We start from the raw sequence: 21,654 nt of genomic DNA on the forward strand, positions 1-21,654 counted from the left end.
GAGAGAGAGAGTCAAAGCAAGAAACAGATTTTTTAAAAATATTTTATTTGTTGATCTGAGAGAACACGAGTAGGGGGAGAGAGAGAGGGAGAAGCAGACTCCCTCCTGAGCAGGGAGCCCAGTGAGGGACTCAATCCTAAGACCCCAGGATCATGACCTGAGCCCAAGGCAGATGCTTAACTGACTAAGCCACCCAAGCGCCCCAGACTCTTAATTATAGAGGACAAACTGATTACCAGAGGGGACCTGGGAGGAGGATGAGCTAAATAGGTGATACAAATTAAGATGTGTACTTGTCATGATGAGCACAGGGTAATGTAGGAAACTGTTGACTTACTACATTGTACATCTAAAATTTATATAATGCTATATGTTAACTAACTGGAATTAAAATAAAAACTTTAAAAAATTTTTTTGAAAAGTCATCCATGTTACTTCATTTATCTGACATTTATTCATTACTTTTATAAATAGTATTCTGTTATATGAATATCTCCCAATTTATTGATAGACATTTGGGGTTTTCATTTTTTGTTAATGTAAGTAATATTGCCATTAATCATCTTGTAAGCATAAACAGACACACATAAATTTTTCATTGTAGAATAATAGTTAGCATTTATGTAGGACTTTTACCTGAGAGTGGATTTGCTTTTTCAAAGCATGTATATTTTTAAATTTATTAGATATTGTTTGGGATGCTTTGGGTAATGGACTTACTCCAACTAAATGAAATGAGTGAAAGAGGGAAGTAGTACTCCAAAGGAAAGTTGAAGTGGAAGAAGAAGGTGAAAAATGTTCAAGGAATATAAACAGGAGATGTCCACTATTTGTAAACAGTATGATTTCTTAAAAATTGTAAAATGAGTTTTCATATTCATAAAATTCTGTTGTGACTAGTATAACAATTTTCTGTACTTTAGTATTGCTAAATAAAAATATGGAAATACTCATTTTTGTATAGACTGTCATATTCTAGGATTCCTTAAACTAAACTCAAACTCGTACTCAAGCTATAGCTTTATTTTTTCTTCTGTGAATTTTATTATTTTTTATTATGTTCAGTTAGCCACCATATAGTATATCATTAGTTTTTGAGGTAGTGTTCAATAATTCATTAGTTGCATATAACACCCAGTGCTCATCACAACACATGCCCTCCTTAATACTCATCACATCATCAAACTATAGCTTTAACACTAATCTACAGATTATCTGTGTGTATGGGAAAGATGTCATGTCCAGAGTTGGTCCACAAAAGACCTAGAAATTCCAAAATAAATTAGACCAGCTTGGCTTTTTCTTTCCACAATATTCTCTATTTAGATAAAAAAAAATATGCTACCTATTTTTGGATTTGTTACATTTAAGGAAAAAAATACACACTATATGGATCTTTTCTAGGAGAATTGATTAAATTATATGATATTCACTTTCATCTCGTTAATACTTTTTATTCTCCTTCTGGCAAAACATTTTTCTGTAATTCTTAAAGATTGAAAACTTTAACACCATATTTCCATCAAAAAATTTAAAATGAGTCAGACCATTTGAAAAGCCACTTAATTTCTAGGGCTAAATCATAGAATTTCAGTAATGGTAAGAAAACAGATTGTGAAAATGTTAGATCAGGGAAGAAAATTACCTATAATATGCAGGAGTTAGCAAGAACAGTGAAGAAGTGAAGAAAACAAAACTGACTAGAAAAAAGCAAAAAGAATGAAGTGATTGCTATAAGGTGATGGTTTTTAATAGCATATTTATACTTGGTGTAACATTTTTAACAGAGTTAATGTAGCAATATATTTAAACTACTTCCCAATCAACCAGAGGTTGAAAATATGCTCTCAAAAAGTACATCTTGGGGGGGGGCGGGGCGCCTGGGTGGCTCAGTGGGTTAAAGCCTCTGCCTTTGGCTCAGGTCATGATCCCAGGGTCCTGGGATCAAGCCCCACATCGAGCTCTCTGCTCAGTGGGGAGCCTGCTTCCCTCCCCCCTCTGCCTGCCTCTCTGCCTACTTGTAATCTCTGTCAAATAAATAAATAAAATCTTTAAAAAAAAGTACATCTGGGGCGCCTGAGTGGCTCAGTGGGTTAAGCCTCTGCTTTCAGCTCAGGTCATGATCTAAGGTCCTGGGATCGAGCCTCACATCAGGCTCTCTGCTCAGCAGGGAGCCTGCTTCCCCCTCTCTCTTTGCCTGCTGCTCTGCCTACTTATGATCTCTCTCTCAAATAAATAAATAAGATCTTAAAAAATTTTTTTTAAAAAAGTACATCTTCCTCCTCTTTTTACGGATCAGGAAGCTGAGCAAAGAAAGGTCAAGTGCCTTTCTCACAAAGCATCATGGTGACAAATTAAGGAATAAAACTTAATTTCCTGAACTTCAGTTTATGATTTACTCTGCTTGATAATTAATAGCAAGGCATTGTATTTTTCATATTAGCTCTGGTGATCACTATGAACGATTTATCATTTAAGCTCAACTGAAACATTTTGCTATGAGACCTTTAATTCTGCCACTGATGTAATTAAATGGTGCATTTGTAGCTTAGCCTGTGGGTCCAGTTATTATTTTTTTTCTTTAAAAATGGTATCTTTTATCTTCCCTTTTAAAATACTATTTTTATTGACATTTTTTAGAGTCAAGAGCTTTACTGACTGTAACCTAATAAGAACTGATGAAACTGATAACAAAAATTGATAAATTCCAGAATTGACTTTGTGTATTTAGTAATGTGGTAGAACTAATGCCCACAACAACTATCACATATATTATTTTTGATAAAATGAAGCATGTCACAGGTAGTCTTAGCTGTTTTTATGAGTAAACATCTGTCATATTTTGCAACTCAAAAATCATTTTGATTCAAACTTTTGAATTGAAAGAGATCAAAGCTGATCAAATAGTGAAACTGAGTTTAATCATTTTGTCTGTCCAGTCTTGATTTGGAATCCAGTCCATAGAGCAAAAGACCTCTCTTATGAGTATTTTCTAATAATAACTCTCCTGACACTAACTACCTTAATGTATTAATTAATAAAATAATTAAAATAATTAAATATTTTTAAATTTAATTAATTAATTAATTAAAAATAATTAAAATAAGGATAATTAATTAATAAAAATATTAATCTCTCAATATATTGAATTAATTGCCAAGCTGTATTAATTAAGCAAATGTTTATTGTCAAGGCATGATAACTAAATAAAAAACATTATGTTTTATTCTTAAGTAGAAAATGTCGTAGAATATTTCAGAATATATCAGTAGCAGGATTGGGATGTGCCTTTTCTTGCCTCGGGGAAAAGAAAGCATTATTTCTTTGGGTGACTTCCATTAATATCAGCAATAAAAAGCATTGATAATGAGAATAGTTGATATTTACTATTTACTATGTGCTGGGATCTGTTCTAAGTTCTTATTTATAATCGCTTACTTAATCCACATAACCTCAATTTACTCACCCTTTAAAACATTTCAGGTGCTTTCTATGTACCAGGTATTCTTCTAGATTTTATAAATTTCGCTAGAAAATAATCCATTTTTCCTTGCCCACTAACTGGCTCCCAGCAAGGGCCTTAAATGATCCTGGGTCAAGGTGGTATTAAAAACAAAAACAAAACCCAAAATAAAAACAAACCTATATTAACCTTAAGAATGTTAACTACTAGAATCCATAGATATAGGCTATAAAGTAGCTATGCCTAAAATGATGAGTGATATCTTAAAAATCTAAAAAAGAATGATGCCATTTTTGGTGCTGTGTGAGAGCATACATATTAAGAAGAGCACTTGGTCAGCAGTACTCCCTACTCCAGATCTATTGTTTTTGATGTGATTGAATTCTATGACATACTTTTTGGTATTATATTGTTGCCTAACATGTTTTATCAGCAAGAGTTAGCCTTTAATTTGTTGCTGAGTTTGACAGCATTGGATTTGATTTGTACTAGAATGTTTTCATTACGATAACCCTATCAGTGTAATCCTTCAGACTGCCTACCTCTGAGAAATGATACAGTCTTCCTGTCCCAGTAATCCCTCATGACTAACCCTGGTGTGAGAGCTGTACTGCTTCTAGTCTTGCACACAACTAACCCAACTCATACCTACCTCATTGTTAGAGAGACAGCAACTTTTCCTTTGACTGCTAACCATATGGCAGGCACTGTGCAAAAGGATTTGTAAGTATTATTATCTATATTTTTCCAAGGATGAAATTCAAAGTGCAGTGTGGGCATGAATTTGTAATTTTAAATACAAATCATCATCATTTTTAATGAAGTTCCATTCACTTATTTGCACTCTCCTGCCTCCGATTCTCATATGCTTTATTCAAGAAACGCAATTGTGAGATTGGAGAGCTGACCAATAAATATTCTTTGATAGAATGATTAGTTAATTAGAGAAACAAGCACACATCTGGAACTGTGCTGTCCTATATAGTAGACAATGGAAGTATGTGCCCATTGAGCACTTGAAATGTGACTAGACTGGATTTAAATGTGATGTAAGTATAAAATACATGCAAGATTGCAAAGACTTGGTATGACAAAATAATGCAAAATATGTCCTTTGTAATTTTTATACTGATTACATATTGAAGTTGTAATATTTGTTTAAATAAAATACATTATTAAATTAATTTTACTTATTTTTACTTTTTAAAATGTGGCCACTACAGAATTGTTAATTTTATATGTGACTCACCTTATATTTCTTTTGGACAGCACTGCTCTAGAAAGTGAGTGTGATCTCAGTCTTGAAAAGTGTAAGGGGAAGTCATAAGACCCAGAGCCTTGGTTGTAGTTCCATTGGTGGCTCTGCAAAACCTGAGCTAAAAGACCTTGTCCAAATCACCTGACTTCCTTAAGTGTTGTCTTAATGTTGAACTGTGAATATCCACTCTCAGGGCTGTGGAAAGGAGTAAATTACATCAGGCATGTGAAAGCAGGCTATAAAGAAATGTGCAAATGGAAGTGTCCACTGTTATGGTTTGGTCTGATCTGTGACTCTTTACCTGGGCTAGTTTTACTTAATGGAATGTTAATATTTATAATCTTAACCTGGTCTTTCAAAGGACATTGATTATCATCAATACAGATCATTGAGTAATTCTAAGTAATGGCTTATATGTGTGGAGAATCTCAGAAAATCTTACTTCTATACAATCTGCTAACAACTGTAGTCCAGTGTCTGTAAGGGGTGTAAATAATGAATATATGCATGTCTTGCAATTCTGCTCTTGATCTGATTATGTGTGTGTGTGTGTGTGTGTGTGTGTAACTTTGACTTATTAATGTCACTTCTTTTTTACAAACCTGGTTCCTTCTTTGTGGGTCACATTTTAAAAACCCTTTTGAGTATGATTCCACTTATATGAGATACTTAGAATAAGCAAATTTATGAAGACAAAACATAGAAGGGCTGGTAGCAGGAGGAATGGAAGGATTGTTGTTAGTTGCTACAGGGTTTCAACTTGGGATAATGAAAAGGCTCTGGAAATGGATAGTAGTGATGATTGTACATTTTGAATGTACTAAATCCCAACCAAATTGTACACCTAAAATGACTGATAAAATAAATCTTATGTATAGTTTACCACGAACTGTCCATTTTATATAAATGCTCATTCTTAGTAGTTTGGAGTGCATTTTAAAGGTTCTTTTTATCATATCAAAGAATTTTTTTTAAAGAGGATCCCTCTCCCACTTCATGTTGGCTCTCCAGTTTGACAGACATTGATTTTCTATAAAACTTGCGAAACACAAGCCATTATTTTGGCATTTTATAACTGCTTTTAGTTTTGACGTCACCAAAATTGACTGAGAATTCAATATCACACCTGTTTCCGTACAGAAGCTCTGGTGTGAATGGTTTTGAGGACAAGCTGACACCCCTATTGCTCACTGTTCTCCATCCTCCCAGTATTATCAAATCAGAGATTGCAAATGAACCCTAGGATGATGCAAATAGATGATTACATTTCTAAATTAAAAACTTTAAGCATAAAATATAATAGGATCTAGGATCTTGAGGAAGGATTCCAACATATTTGATGGCAGTTAAGTCTCTGAGCACTATGAATAAAGGGTATATGGGTATATGGGTATATGGTTATACCCTCAATGCTAAATTGCAATTCATACTTTGCTCCATGCACACTCTTTAAAATATGAAGACTGAACTTAGTACATAATGTCAATACTAAAACTTATGTGATACTGGGCAAGATAATTTTCCTAATGGTTCAGTGACTTAATTAGGTGTTTTAGTGTGATAAAACCTATATGTATGTGTGTACATATATATTTTTCTTTTAGAGAATTATCAAGCCTATTTTATACATAGCTCCTATGTTCCTAATTTTATTGTTGCTTCTGTAGTGGCAAGAAATTTATTAGTATAAATAAAACCAAGTTGATTTGTGTAAACAGTAGGTTCCTCTCAGACTTAATGATATTATATCATCCCAATATTAGTTTAAATAAATTCTTATCTTGAAAAATGAATAATAACACATAGTATCTACAGTTGAATTGTTGCAAACACAGTATGATCATGCTGCTACTTCCCTATGGGTGTTTTCGTTAATAAACTGAACTCTGTCAGCTTAATGTGTACAGAACTGGGGAAAAAAATTAAAACCACTGGCCAATTTCCAGTCATACTCACTTTGTGTTTTGTTCTTAATGAAGTCCCAAGTTTATGTTTCTTCTTTCCTAGACACCAAATTAAGAAGGACAGTAAGATCTTGTGGAGACTGTGGAAGAAAGCTCACTAATGATTAAAGATGGAGAAAATAGTAAAGGTTCAAGGGACTGAGAATATTAATATTATTTCGATTGAAAAAAAGCTATGATATGATATAGTCAGATGTTAATAATTGGGAAAATTCAGAATAATGGATGAGCAACTAGAAGTTGCTGCACTAAAAATAGCTTAAGTAAAGGTTTCATAATGATTTAGGTGGGTTTGTTTTTGTTTTTGTTTTTGTTTAATCTGTTTACTGCATACTTGGCAGAATGTTTACTTTCTCCTCATCTCATCTTCCTTTCTGGTGAAGTGAGAAGATTACATTTATAACATTCTGAGTTTAGCATATGACAGTGATTCCTGGAAAACTCATTGCTCAATACTGGAAGAGATCGCTGGTGCTATCTTCTCTGAAGACTTTTAAACTATAGGAAACAAACTGAAGGTTATTGCAGGGGAGGTGAGCGGGAGGTGAGTGGGGAGGTGAGCTGGGGGATGGCAATTGTTGTAATGAGCATTGGGTGTTACATGCTAGTGATGAATCACTAAATTCTATCCCTGAAACTAATAATACAATATATGTTAACTATCTTAAATTTAAATAAAATCTTTTAAAAAATAAAAATTTAAATTAAAACAAAGGAATTAAAAAAAAAATTGATAGATTCCCCTCTAAGGTATGTTTAGGCATAGACAACCCGGAGAAAGGTCATGGAGACTCCCACTGATTTTTCATTGCTAATTATGTTAATACTCATATCTTTCAAAGACATTTTATAGTTTAAAAAAGAGGAAGCAGTTGAGAAAATAAAAATATTATAGTTTGATATGACAACTTCATATAAGCTTAATAAAATTTTGAATGATGAATATATATTTTCAAAAATATTTTAACTATTTAGAGGAGCTTTTATTATTTTTGCACTATGAACAGGTCTACTAGGTTTACAGTATTCCAGGGTTTTAACTTGTCTTTCCTGCAATTTTGAAGTCTTCTTTGATAAAATCAAGAGGTAACTCTTGCAAAGTAACTTCCAGTTGACACACACACTGTATAATAACATGTTTAGAAGAATTTTTAAAAATTACCTATGAAAAAACTGCATGGAAATAGAGTTAGTTTTATTCATGTCAAAATATATGGCTTTTGCATAAGAAGAATTAGTGTTTTCATTTCTTAAAATGCTTGACCAAAGCTTTTAGTCATTATGTTAGCATCTGTTGTTCCATCTGGACAACCTAAAAAATCCAGTGAATTATAAATGGACAGTTCAACATGAATATGCAAATTAAAGACATTTTATGAATTCTATGTAAGATATAAAGGAAGAGCTTACTCTATGCCTTAACTCGAAGATCTCATTATTTATTTCTTAATCATCGTTGGGTTAGGATAGGGCTATACTCCAATGTAACAACCAGGACTTATTGGAATATAAATAGTATCAAAGATTCATTATGAAATCATAGACTTTATTTCAAATGATACTGCACAATGTGTTTATTAAGGAAGTAAAAAAATACAAATGAACACTTATGAGGTATTATTTTAAATATAGAAGTATAGTCACTGCTGTGCTATGGTATCAGCAGAAAATTTGGAACTTTTAAAAGACTTATTATTGATGTTCCATTAGAAAATTATGCTGTTTCCACACTGCCATCCTTTGAAGGACATATTTGCTTTATTCATTAAACTCTGACACATTCTCTAAACATGAATATAAATGCTGCTATCTCTATGCCCTGACTTCTAAGTGCTGTGATTTCCAATATTTATTTAAAATGTTAGGTTTTCAATATATCACTTATCATCACAAAGCACATGCTGAGCTTTTTTTAAAATTGAGGTTTGCTCTGTCAAATTAAGGATGAAAGAATGACACTGAAACATATGTCCTTTTAAAAAAAAAAAGCAAAAATGCATTTCAAACTTTTTTAAGGGAAATCGTGGCTTCTGAATGTCACAAACATGTCATGTTTCTTCTATGCATCAACTCTTATGAGTCCCCGATTAAAAATATAACCTGAAAACAGAATGTTTCTACTTAGATATTGTTGCTATGGTGCTATTTAGCTAGTTAATCATATAACCCTTTCAGAATAATGAAACCAGTAACACTTGTCAACACCAAACATGAAAGGAGTGAAGTAGCAGAGATGTGAAAAATATCCATTAATGTGAAAGCAATATGTTACGGGGGCGGCAAAGAGGTAGTAGGCTATTTACTATTTACTGGTTGGCTATGACATTGCTAAAATTAGATTAAAGCAAAATAGCTTAGTACAAATATAATGAAATAGTTTTGATGATGTTTTCTACTTAGGGTATATAATTAGATCCTTTTATATTAATCTAATTTCTCCATGACTTAAATAAACTCAATAGAGCTGACCTGCCTTTTTTTTACTTTTTTTATTCCACAAAATCATTTGATAAACATTTTTTAAGATAAAGAATTTCATTTAGAGCAACACTTGTAAACTTATGTAAGCTACTTATAAATGTAAAAATGTATGTGCTCTATAGTTGTAAGATTTGCATTTATTATTTTAAATGAAGTGAAGAAGTTATAGATAATTTCTACATGGTTACTATTCAAAGCATAGATTGCAAATAACAGAGTAAAGAGGTGCTTTACCCCAAATAAAGTGTCACTGTTTTTCATGGCAGACAACAAGAGGCTGAAACAAAGATAAGACAGTAAGTTTGAAGAAGAGGTAACAGATTTGAGATATACAAAGGTAATAGGACAAAATAATGAGATGATTAGTTACATGGGAGTATTCATGGAATGGGGCCCAGTTTTTGTTTGGATTTGAATTTTGAGGGATTTCAAGATGAACCTCTTTGAAGAGTGTATTAGTTGTCTTTTCTTTTAGTCCAAGTAACTAATGACTTAAGTAACAAAGACCCATAATGTGTTTTCTAACAAGAATTCCAGAAGTGGATAAGGCCAGGGATGGGTAATTCAGCAGCTACCATGACATTATCAAGGACATTTTTTTTTTCAGTTTTGCCTTTACTCTGCTGTTCTCAGCAAATGACTTGATCTCTTAGGCTTGCTTCCCAGATGGCATCATGTGAAGACCCCTATATTTATAAACAGAAAAAGAATTGGCTCATATTGTATTCCCCAAACAAGAGCAAGGGCAGTTTTCCCAGAAGCTCTCAGAGCAGACTTTCAACCACCATCCCATTGTTTAAAATTGCCCATGAATAAACCATTCACCATCAATATGACTGGCTTTCACAATTCACCATCAACCTTGTGACTTAAAAGGCCCTTAGCCTCCCCATGAAGCACATGAGGACCTGAAGTAAGGTAAACAATATCAAGACAGCAAAGAAGGCTAGGAAGCAGGAGTTGGGGAATGGATTTTAGGTGGACTACTATATTGTATGCCCAGGAAGTGGCATTTAAGGTTTGATAATGTTGGCTTTTTCTGTTGGAGGGTTTCAGGATGTGATTGGAAATATGGGCCTGAAGATGTTAAAGAATTTGAGATTAATCTAAACACAGGTGATACTTGAACCTATAACAATGAATGGGATCATTCAGGGGCAAGGTATAGAGTGTGAGGTGTACAAAGGACAAAATGCTTTAAGGGTAACAAAGATGTTAATAAAAGGTGATTTTCAAGAGAGATAAAATAAAAGCCAGAGAGACAATTTTTATGTGTGAAACACAGTTGAATTCCAGAATACAAATTTGTTTTGGCAGAATTTTCCTACCTTGGGAGTTAACTTGGACCCTACATTTCCAATTCATAAGAATCCTAACATTGACATGTTTTTTGTTCATTTGTTTAATTTAGAAACATCTATAATGACATTATTCTTATTCAAATAACTTCTGGGCATTGATAAAGTCAAATTTAATCTGGCAATTTATTTTTGATTTGTGCTTTTTTCTGGTGTATAACCAGAGTCCTAGAGGATAATGACAGAGTATTTCAGCACTTCCCCTCTAGTTGTAGTTAAGGTTTCCACTTCACTGCAGCTCTTGGAATCATAGTTATCAATATAGGTGAAGCTCTGCAATATCAACATGTCAACTGTACCCTTAATTGGAATTGCAAATATGTTTTCATATATGTGTTTCTTTACTTTCTGTACTTTGCCACACAGTTCACTAAAGGGTGGGTGTGGCAGAGTAGAGTCTTCTTTCCTTAGTGTAATATACAGCTTTTGCTGGGCGGCAGCTGCTCAGCCTGGAACTATAGTTACTTCTTGAACAACACAGGCATTAGGGGGACCGGCCTCCTGCATAGTCACAAATTTGCCTGTAATGTTTGTGGAGTTTTTTTTATTATATTTCTTTGCTAAAAACAGCCTGGAGTCAAGGATTTCCTTTTTATTGCCTTTTTTTAAAAAATATATTAACCTACAGAGTTATATTTGTTTCAGGTGTACAGTATATGATTCAACACTTCTATGCACTATTCACTATTCATCATGATAAGTGTGCTCTTAATCCCCTTCATTTGTTTTATCCATCCCCACCCACTTCCTCTCTGGCAACCACACATTTCTTCTCTATATTTATGAGTTTGGCTTTTTTGTTCATCTCTTGTTTTCTTTCTTTTTTTTTTTTCTTAACTTTCACAAGAATTGAGTTCTATGGTATTTGTCTTTCTCTAACTTATTTCACTTAGCATTATACCCTGTAGATCTATCCACATTGTTTCAAAGACAAGATTTCATTCTGTTTAAGGATGAGTACTATCCCATTGTATATGTATACTACATCTGTTTTATCCATTCATCTTTAGATGGACACTTGGGCTGCTTCCATATCTTGGCTATTGTAAATAATGCTGCAGTAATCATAGAGATATGTATATATTTTTGAATTAGTGTTGAATTAGTGTTTTTGTTTTGTTTAGGTAGAGATCCAATAGTGGAATTACTGCATCATGTGGCAATTATCTTCTTAATTTTTAAAGATAATTAACCTCCATACTACTTTCCACAATGGCTGCACCAATTTATGTGTGTGAAGTTTCCCTTTTTGCACATTCTCACCAACACCTGTTTTGCTGCAGTTTTTGTGTGTGCATGTTTTTGATTTTAACTATTCTGATGAGTGTAAGGTGATATCTCATTGTGGTTTTGATTTGTGTTTCTGTTGAACTGGTGATGTTGAGCATCTTACCATGTATCTATTGGCCTTCTTTATGTCTTCTTTGGAAAAGTCAGGTCCTCTGCCCATTTTTAACTGAATTATTTGTATTTTTGGTGTTGAGTTGTGTAAGTTCTTTATAAATCTTAAATATTAACTCCTTATCAGATATATGATTTGCAGATATCTTCTTCCATCCCATAGGTTGACCTCCTGTACAGTCAAAAATTTGCAGGTAAATTTTTACTCCCCAGAAACTTAACCAGTAACAGTCTATTGTTGACCAAAAGCCTTACCAGTAACATAAAGTGTCAATTAACACATATTTCGTGTGCTATATGTATTACATACTATATTCTTATAATACGGTAAGCTTGAGGAAAAAATATTAAAATCACAAGGGAGAAAAAGTATACTTATGGTACTTGACTGTAAAAACTGTGCGTGTAAGTAGACATGTGCAGTACAAACCTGTGTTGTTCAAAGGTCAGCTGTGTATCTCCTAACCCCTATTGCTTCTGGTAGAGCCACATGACTAGTTCTCACCAATAAATGCAAAGAAAAGAAGGAACTGTCACTTCTGAGCCAAAATAATAAGGAAATGAGTATTCTTTCTCCTATTCTTCCCCCAGTAATTGCTTAGAGGCAGAGAATACCTAGGCTCCAGTGGAGAGAAGGAGCTCTGGTCTCTAAATCACTTCATGAGGGAAAGCTGATTACTGACCAGAAGGACACTCATTGCATGCGTCTGGGAGTGAGAAGTGACTGTCCTGTAAGTTAAACCACTGAAATCATGAGGTTTATTTTTATAGCAGCTAGCCTTATCCTAAGTAACACAGTTAGGCACATTTTGCTGATGCAGAGTCATCTGAGTAAAAGAGATGTTTACAGTCAAGTCATGAAAGACCTCAAAGGGAAACTGCTAAGCTAGACACCTCCCACTTTTCCGTCAGAATGCTTCTCCGTATACTTCCCCCCTACCCCTCTGCTTTACAAACCCACCAAACCTCTGCTTATTCAGTCTACCTGTCTTTCAAGATGCGACTCAAAGCCCCATCTCCACCTGTCAGCCTTCAGTGCTTTCCTCCAGGATCAGAGCAGTCCCTTCTTCCCTAGAGGTCACATTGCTTCTGGCATTGTTTTTTCTGTGCTTATTTGGCTATTGAGATTTATTGACATTCTTTTTCAGTGGCTTCTAACTTAATCTGAAGTAAGACATCATCTTGTGTATTTTGATTTTATCAGTAATCTGCATTATTTAGCACATAGTAGAAGATGACTAATAATTTGAAATGTTGAATAAACAAAAGCTAAATTGGGTATGTATTGTAGGAATGTATTCTATTATAAACAACTCAGATAAATATTATTTTAGCCTTAATCATAAACCTGTTATATAAGTAATTATTTTAGGGCATTCAGCTTATGCATAAAATAATTTAAAATTTACCATTTTGTTTACAATTCTTTGTATATTGATTATTCTCAAATTAATGTGTAATAATCCTAATGAGCTGTAATAACAGTTATTTCTTCACAGTAATTCAAATGACATTATTTTAAAGTCAGCACAATATAATTTTCCTTATACAGGGTCAACTGAAGTGTTTTTAAAAGTTTGTATAGTCTGGTGATTCATTTATATTTTTTAAAAAATTTTTAAAAATTTAAATTTAAATTTAAATTTAATTTTTTTTAAATTTCAAGTTTTTATTTAAATTCTGGTTAGTTAACATATAGTGTAATATTAATTTCAGAGTAGAATTTAGTGATTCATCACTTCAATACAGTATCCAGTGTTCATCATAATAAGTGCCCTTCTTAATACCCATCATCCATTTAACCCTTCTGTCTGCCTCCCCTCCAGCAACCCTCGGTTTGTTCTCTATAGTTAATGGTCTGTTTTATGGTTTCCTTCTCTCTTCCCCCCACCATGCTCATGTTTTGTTTCTTAAATTCCACATATAAGTGAAATTGTATAGTATTTGTCTTTCTCTGACTGACTTATTTCACTTAGCATAATACTCTCTAGCTCCATCCATGTCATTGCAAGTGGCAAGATTTCATTCTTTTTCATGGCTAAGTAATAACCCATTGTATATTATATATCATAACTTCTTGATCCATTTATGAGTTGATAGACATTTGGATCTTTCTATAATTTAGCTATTGCTGATAATATTCTTATAAACATCAGGGTGTGGTAATTCATCTACAAAACACATAGAAGAGTATTTTAAAATTGGAATGTTCACAAAGTACTACAATTTGAAAAAATAGAATACTAAGACAACTTGGAAGACTAACGCTAAGTGAAGACACACACATACACCCCAAAAAGAAGAGAATTATAGCTAGATAGATAGACAGATATAGCTAGATGGTAGATAAGAAAGTCAGAGGAGGCATAAAGGGGAGAGACAACATGAAAAGGAAAACTGTCCTTGGTCTCTTTTAGGAGGAATTGTTTCCTAAGCATTAATCTTAGAGAGAGAGAGATAGAGAGAGGGAGGAAAGCAATTATTATTAAGCTGTCTCTGCAGTATTATCTGTAATGGTAAAATACTTGAAACAACTAATGTCCAGAAAATGATAAGGAAAGGATTTTATAACTTTTGTGAGGGAGTATCATATAGTAGAAAGAGTGTGGATTAGAGTGAGGTGACTTCAAGTTTTGGTTCTTTTCCAACCTGGGTTAAACGAATGTCCTAACACTAACTTGTATCCCAGGGAACCCTGTGGCTCCTTCCAGGGCTAAAACTTTCTAATGCAATAAAATATTAAAACTGATTAAAAAAAAATATTAAAACTGAACACTTTTCTGATTTAGCAAGTTTTCTGAATGGCATATCTCTTCATAGTGTGGGAGAGGGCAGCCAGCTCTTTTTGAAAGAGCAGACTCTCCAAAGCCAATAAACCATTATCCATTATTTCAAGAAATGCTTATTTTAAATGTGCAGGTACTAATCTAAACCAAGATTTTTTTTTACCCTAAAATGATGCCATGGCCAAATTAACTTCCCAGGGTGACTTTCCTTGACTCACATAAAATTGTAATGAGAGTGGAATTATATTTAGGCACCCGGTACAGGACATAGCATGTAATAGACTCTCAAGAAAATCTTGTTTCCTCCCTCTGGCATATAAAGGAACACCAAAATGAAAAAGCAACAATATACGTTAGCTACATGTCTATCTTTGTATCAAGGGGTTGTTTGACACCAGAACTGCCGCAGTCAGTTTTCTTTACTGTGATACAAACCATAGTAAAATTATATTTCAAAAAAATATTATATAAGAAGGAAAAAAGCAATTAATATTCCCTGGTCAGTTTCAGCCATAGTAATCATGTAAGTTGGATGCTCTCTATTAAGAGAACATCTCTTTAATGCAGATGAAAATAAAAGAGGATTGTAATGATGATGATGATGATGATGATGAAAACTAGCATGTATTGAATGCCTACTGCGTACATCATTCCTAATGCTTTGTATATAATACCTGATTTCAACTGTATTATAGATGACATAATAGTTTAGAGCCCCTTGTTTGTTGGCTGCATTTCACCATCTATTGCCTTTGATAGATTCTGTAGATGTACTAAGTCCATTCTTCATTCCCTTTATAAAAAAAACAAGTTCTTATTTGTGTAAGGTGCTAAGCACTGTGATAAATCAAAGAATGAATTAAGCAGAGATCTCCTGGGGCAGTTATTATTGAGCAGAAGAGACAAATTATTCACATAATAGGATTCAAAATAAAAAGTTCAGTATAAAACATGGATCATAAATGGAGGCAGTAAATTTTCCACCAACATGAAAAGTTTCCAGCACACATGGAATTTGAAGTCCTCTTTCAAGGAGAGCAGGAATTTGGACATGGAGGTGTCAAAAAGTTTTTTTTTTTAAACTAAACTTTTAAGGACTTTATTTAGATGGGTTATTGCAAAGAGGGAGACTATTGCAATATGAGGAAGACTTTGCAACAGGAAGACCATTCTGAGTATAAGATCTGCAAACATCTCAGGATTTACGCAAAAGGAGTTTTTCTTTTATAGGGAGAAGAAAACAAAGCTAGCAAGAACAGGGTGTGGGGACGTAGTGAGCAGAAGTGGCATCATGGGACAGCACATCAGAGAAAGTTCTATCCTGAGGCCAGCCCGTTCTGTGGAAGGCCTATTAAAGAGTGGCTCTATGCTGGCTCAGGATGACGGTATGTTGAAGTTGGGGGTCTGAAGGAGGAAGAGAATCTTATCCAAATTATGGCTAATAAGCATTTTGTTCTGGTTGATCAGTGAGGATAGCAATTTATCTAATCATTTATGAAGCAAATATAGGAATTTGGAGGGTCTGCACCTGGCCTCATCATAGGTAAACCAAGGAGCATCCATGAATTTTATCTAAATTATAAGGGGCAGGGTGGATTTTTGCAGTAAGCTGTTGCTTACTGTAACAATAAAAGAGGGGGAGAATTTCTTAAACTTTGCTGTTTTCTAGGAGCATAGGGCTTGGGTAAAGTTCAACATTATCAGTGCTGTGGGAATAAAAAGGAAAAAACAGTGAGGACTCCTGATGAGTGAGGTGTTCATGAGAGGAGTTTCATTTAGTCAGGCTGTGAAGATTTTGAAGAAAGATTACACTAATAATAATAGCAGCTTTCTGAGTGCCAAGCTGTATTCCAAACAGCTTACATCTGTTAACTCATTTAAATAATCTTCACAACCATCCAGTGATACAGGTACAATTATTCCCCCATTTTATAGACAAGGAATTTAAACTCCTCAGAGGGTAAGTAGCTTTGTCACACAGCTAGTAAGATGTACAACTGGGGCTGTGAGGCATAAAACCCATGTCTCCAATCAATCAATCAATCAATAAAATAAACATTTGAGGCAAACCATAAGTGACTCTTAATCTCACAAAACAAACTGAGGGTTGCTGGGGGGAGGGGGATTGGGAGAGGGGGTGGGGTTATGGACACTGGGGAATGTATGTGGTATGGTGAGTGCTGTGAAGTGTGTAAACCTGGCGATTCACAGACCTGTGCCCCTGGGGATAAAAATATATGTTTATAAAAAATAAAAAAATAAATACTTGAGGGAGGATGCATAAAACAAAACAAAACAAAACAAAACAAAACAAAACCCATGTCTCCAAGTAGCTGGCCCAACCTCTTTTCATTCCTTCAAACTGTTCCTTTAACCCAGAGAGAGAGAGGGCTTAAAACTGCTGGAACAAGGGAGAGGGGACATACAGTGAATTTCCACTTTCCAAAAATAATTGACTCAACAAATACACATGAGAGAAGTTGTGGGACACAGAAGAAAGAAGAACGTAGAAAACTAGAAAAAAAATCTGAGTTTGGTTGTGGTGCACTGGCAATAGCAGCAGCCAGTGGAACTGTACAAAAGAAAATGACAGTTAATAGGGAAGGTTCTGGATGCAGAGAGTAAGAACCAAAAAACTCAACCAGTCAGCGCAGAAGGGAAGCCCACTGCTTTGTGTGCTTTCTCTTTGTGTGGGAATGGGTCAACTTAATATTGTCATCTTTATAGGCCCAGGTTGACAGGCTTCATTCTGCCATGAATGAGAGTATGGCAGTCCTTAAGGTATGAGCGGTAGGTGGAAAATGCCTGCCACTTTAGTCTTTAAGAACATCTTTGAGTTATCTCAGCCATCTCCACTAGTACAATTTAGCCTTCTAGAGCTAAGGACAATTGCTGACCAACAGGCTTTCACCTCTCCTTCCCTTAACCAGCTACGTTTACATTTATTTCTACTGTTCATAACCACCAATTGTTTTTCCTAATGATTACCTTGTGATTCAGTACATTCAGTCTAATGAGCCAGAGTGTACATAATACATGGTTGAAATTTTTACAGAAAATATTGTTACCTATTTAACATGTAAAGAATTGAAGTTCAGCTAGACAGCATAGTTTATGTAGCAGTGCTGATTGCTACAACCAACAGAGATTTTATTGGAAATGTAATGTGATAATAAAAGCAGTTAACCTCCCTTGAGTCCATACTGTGCCTCTGTACCAGTGGTAAGCACATTCACATCCTTACCTCTTTCCATCTTCCCAGGAACACTTTAGTGGGGGATGACATGGTTTCTACTTTATGGGTGAACAAACTGAAGTTAACAGAATTTAATCACTATGCCCAAGAGCTTGTACTTAAATCCTTAAAGCCCAGTTTTGAGCCCAGACCTCCTTGATCTTAAAAATCTCCTAAACGTTTCCACTCTGAATCAATCACTCACATTTTCAAGGCTGATCAATAACAGCTCTGCTACCTAATAGCAATGTAACCTTGGGTAAATTATTTAACTACACTGTGACTTTGTTTCTTAATCTGAAAAGTGAGGGCAATCATATATTTATCATAGGATCATTGTGAAGATCAAATCAATTAATATGTGTAAGGTATTTAAAAGATCTACCTAGCCACTATTTTTATATGTTAGCTGTAGTTATTGAACATAATAATTGAGATGACAGTGAAGCCATGCTCTCTTTCTTAAAAACTCAAAATGAATAGCCAAACTCAGTATCTCAGTATGACTTTGTGTGCTCCAGCATTAAGACTGATCATATATGTGTATATATTCTTTGTACCACCATACTCTTCTAGCAGTTTAATCTAAATAAAACAACAGAGGAAAAAAACTGCAGAGATCTAGGAGCATTAATTTACTCAAAATTGAATTCACATGTAATTTTGTAAAACATCAATTGGGAAAACTCTTTTGTGTCTATCTTTAAACTTCTCTGAGTTCCTAAAATAAAATTTGTATTTGATATAAAACGATAGGATGGCATCTTTTTTTTTAATTTTTTTTTTAAATTTGACAGACAGAGATCACAAGTAGGCAGAGAGGCAGGCAGAGAGAGAGGAGGAAGCAGGCTCCCTGCAGAGGAGAGAGCCTGATGCGGGGCTCGATCCCAGGACCCTGGGATCATGACCTGAGCCGAAGGCAGAGGCTTTAACCCACTGAGCCACCCAGGCGCCCCCAGGATGGCATCTTTGACAACTGGGTTTTGGGAAACTTAAAAAAAAAAATAGGTTTAAAAGAGCCAACATAATATTGAAGAGGAAGAACAAAACTAAAGGACTGATAATACAGGACTCCGATACTTATTATAAACTACAGTAATTAATACATTGTGGTATTGGTAAAAGAACAGACAAATAGATGAATGGAACAGAATAGAGATCCCAGAAATAGACCCAGATAGATAGAGTCAACTGATCTTTGACAAAGGAACAAAATCAATACAATGGAATAAAGTTAGTCCTTTCAACAGATGCTCCAAGAACAACTAGACATCCACAGGCAAATATGAATCTAGACACAGACCTTAACTCCTTCACAAAAATTAACTTAAAAAGTATCACAAGCACATATGTAAAATGTAAAACTGTAAAAATCCTAGAGGATAACATTGGAGAAAATCTAGATGACCTTGGATTTGGTGATGACCTTTCAGCTAAAACACCAGAGGTGTGATCCATGAAAAGAAAGAATTTATAAGCTAGACATCATTAAAATAAAAATTCTCCTCTGAGAAGAATAATGTTAAGAGAATAAGAAGACAAGTCACAAACCAGGAAAAATATTTGCAAAAGACATATCTAATAAAGAAATGTTATCTGAAATATACAAAGAACTCCTTAAATTCAGCAATAAGAAGATAAACAACCTGGTTAAGAATGGACCCAAGATTTTAAGAGACACTTTACCAGAGAAGATGTACAGATGACAAATAAGCATATGAAAAGACATACCACCTAAAAGTCATCAAGGAAATGCCAATTAAAAAGGACAGTGAAATACCACTACATATTTATCAGAATGGCCAAAATCCAGAACACTAACACCAAGTGCTGGCAAGGGTGTGAAGGCACTAGAACTCTCGTTGATTGCTGGTAGGATCAGGTGCAAAATGGTAGAGCTACTTTGGAAGACAACTGAAGGTTTCTTTTTCTTTCTTTCTTTTTTTTTTAATTATGTTCAGTTAGCCACTGTATAGTACATAGTTTTTGATGTGGTGTTCAATGATTCATTAGTTAAGTATAACACCCAGTTGTCACCATAGCATGTTCCCTCCTTGATACCCATCACCCTGGAACCCTCTCCGCTTATCCCCCTCCACTTTGAAACCCACAGATTATTTCCCACGGTTCATAGTCTCTCATGGTTCACCTCCCTCTCTGATTTCCCCCTTTTTGGATTTCCTTCCCTTCCCCTATGATTCTCCATGCTATTGCTTATGTTGCACATATGAGTGGAACCATATGATAATTGTCTTTCTCTGCTTGACTTCACTTCACATAATCCCTTCCAGTTCCATCCATGTTGATGCAAATGGTGGGTATTCATCATTTCTGATGTCTGAGTAATATTCCATTGTATATATGTACCACATCTTTATCCATTTGTCTGTTGAAGGGCATTTCGACTCCTTCCACAATTTGGCTATTATGGACATTGCAGCTACGAACATTGGGGTACATGTGCCCCTTCTTTTCACTACATCTGTGTCTTTAGGATAAATACCTAGTAATGATGATTTCTTACAAAACTAAACATATTCTTATCATATGATCCAGCAATTGTTTTCCTTGGTATTTACCCAGAGGAGTCCACATAAAAACCTACACACAGATACACACAGATCTTATACCAGCCTTATTCATAATTGCCAAAAATCAGAAACAACTAAGACATCCTTCAGTAGATGAATGCATAAATAAACTGTGGTACAATCAGACAATGGAATATTACTCAGTTCTAGAAAGAAATGAGCTATCACGCCACAAAAAGACATGGAGGAAAATTAAGTGCATATTAGTAAGTGAAAGAAGCCAGTCTGAAAAGGATACATACTGTATGATTCCATCTATATTACACTTTGGAAAAAGCAAACTATGGAGACAGAAAAAAAAAAAAAACAGTAGTTGCCAGGATTAAGGGTGGGAGAATGAGATAAATAAACAGAGCACAGGAGTTTTAGGGCAGTGAATACACTCTGTACAATACTATGTCATATATTTGTCCAAACTCAGAATGTATAACACCGAGTGAACCCTGAAATCACTATGGACTTCGGGTGCTTGTGATGTGTCAACATAGATTCATCAGCCATAAGAAGTGTGCAACTCTTGTGAGGGATGTTGATGATGGGGGGATCTGTACATATGGGGGAGGAGGGAGATATAGAAAAACTCTGTACCTTCCCCTCACTTTCATTGTGAACTTTAAACTACTCTTAAAAAAATAGTCTTTTATACTGAAATAAGTGAAGAATTTGCATATCATTGCCCTCGTAGGAAGAATCACGATCACTAAAATGTAAGAAACATTTCCTCATATTTCCCATTTGTATGGAACATGGAGATATTATCGCTGCCTTGACTCACTTGCTCCCTATGGTGGTTGGGCTCCATGAAGCCTGAATAGAGCCTGAGTTTTCTTGTCTAAAATATAAGTTGATAAGTGTGAACTGTTCCTAGAGATCCAACAGGTCACAAAAGAAGTAATAGGGAAAGAACTAAGGTACAAAAACAAGGCTCCTTCCTAGAAATTCAAATCTAGTTTGAAGTAAAAGTTATTGAAGTTTGGGGTGTGTCTGAGTATTGCCTCAGCACAGGGTTCTTAGAGCTTGTGACAACTTTATGCTCTAGAAAGTATGTGTGTGTAAATGATTCAGGCTGAGTTTAAAGGTTTGCAACAGGGATTGCATAAGATATTGTGAAAATTGT

The 21,654-nt window shown here is 34.6% G+C and overlaps 1 protein-coding gene across 1 annotated transcript in view; it reads left to right on the plus strand.

Annotated features, from left to right (window-relative positions):
* The window catches only part of IL1RAPL1 (interleukin 1 receptor accessory protein like 1), a 1,455,000-nt gene that overhangs the window by 864,630 nt on the left and 568,716 nt on the right, over positions 1-21,654 (plus strand). The window lies entirely within an intron of this gene.

This window comes from Lontra canadensis, unplaced genomic scaffold, assembly GCF_010015895.1.
Source record: "Lontra canadensis isolate GAN:19392208 unplaced genomic scaffold, GSC_riverotter_1.0 scaffold151, whole genome shotgun sequence".
Taxonomy (NCBI): domain Eukaryota; kingdom Metazoa; phylum Chordata; class Mammalia; order Carnivora; family Mustelidae; genus Lontra; species Lontra canadensis.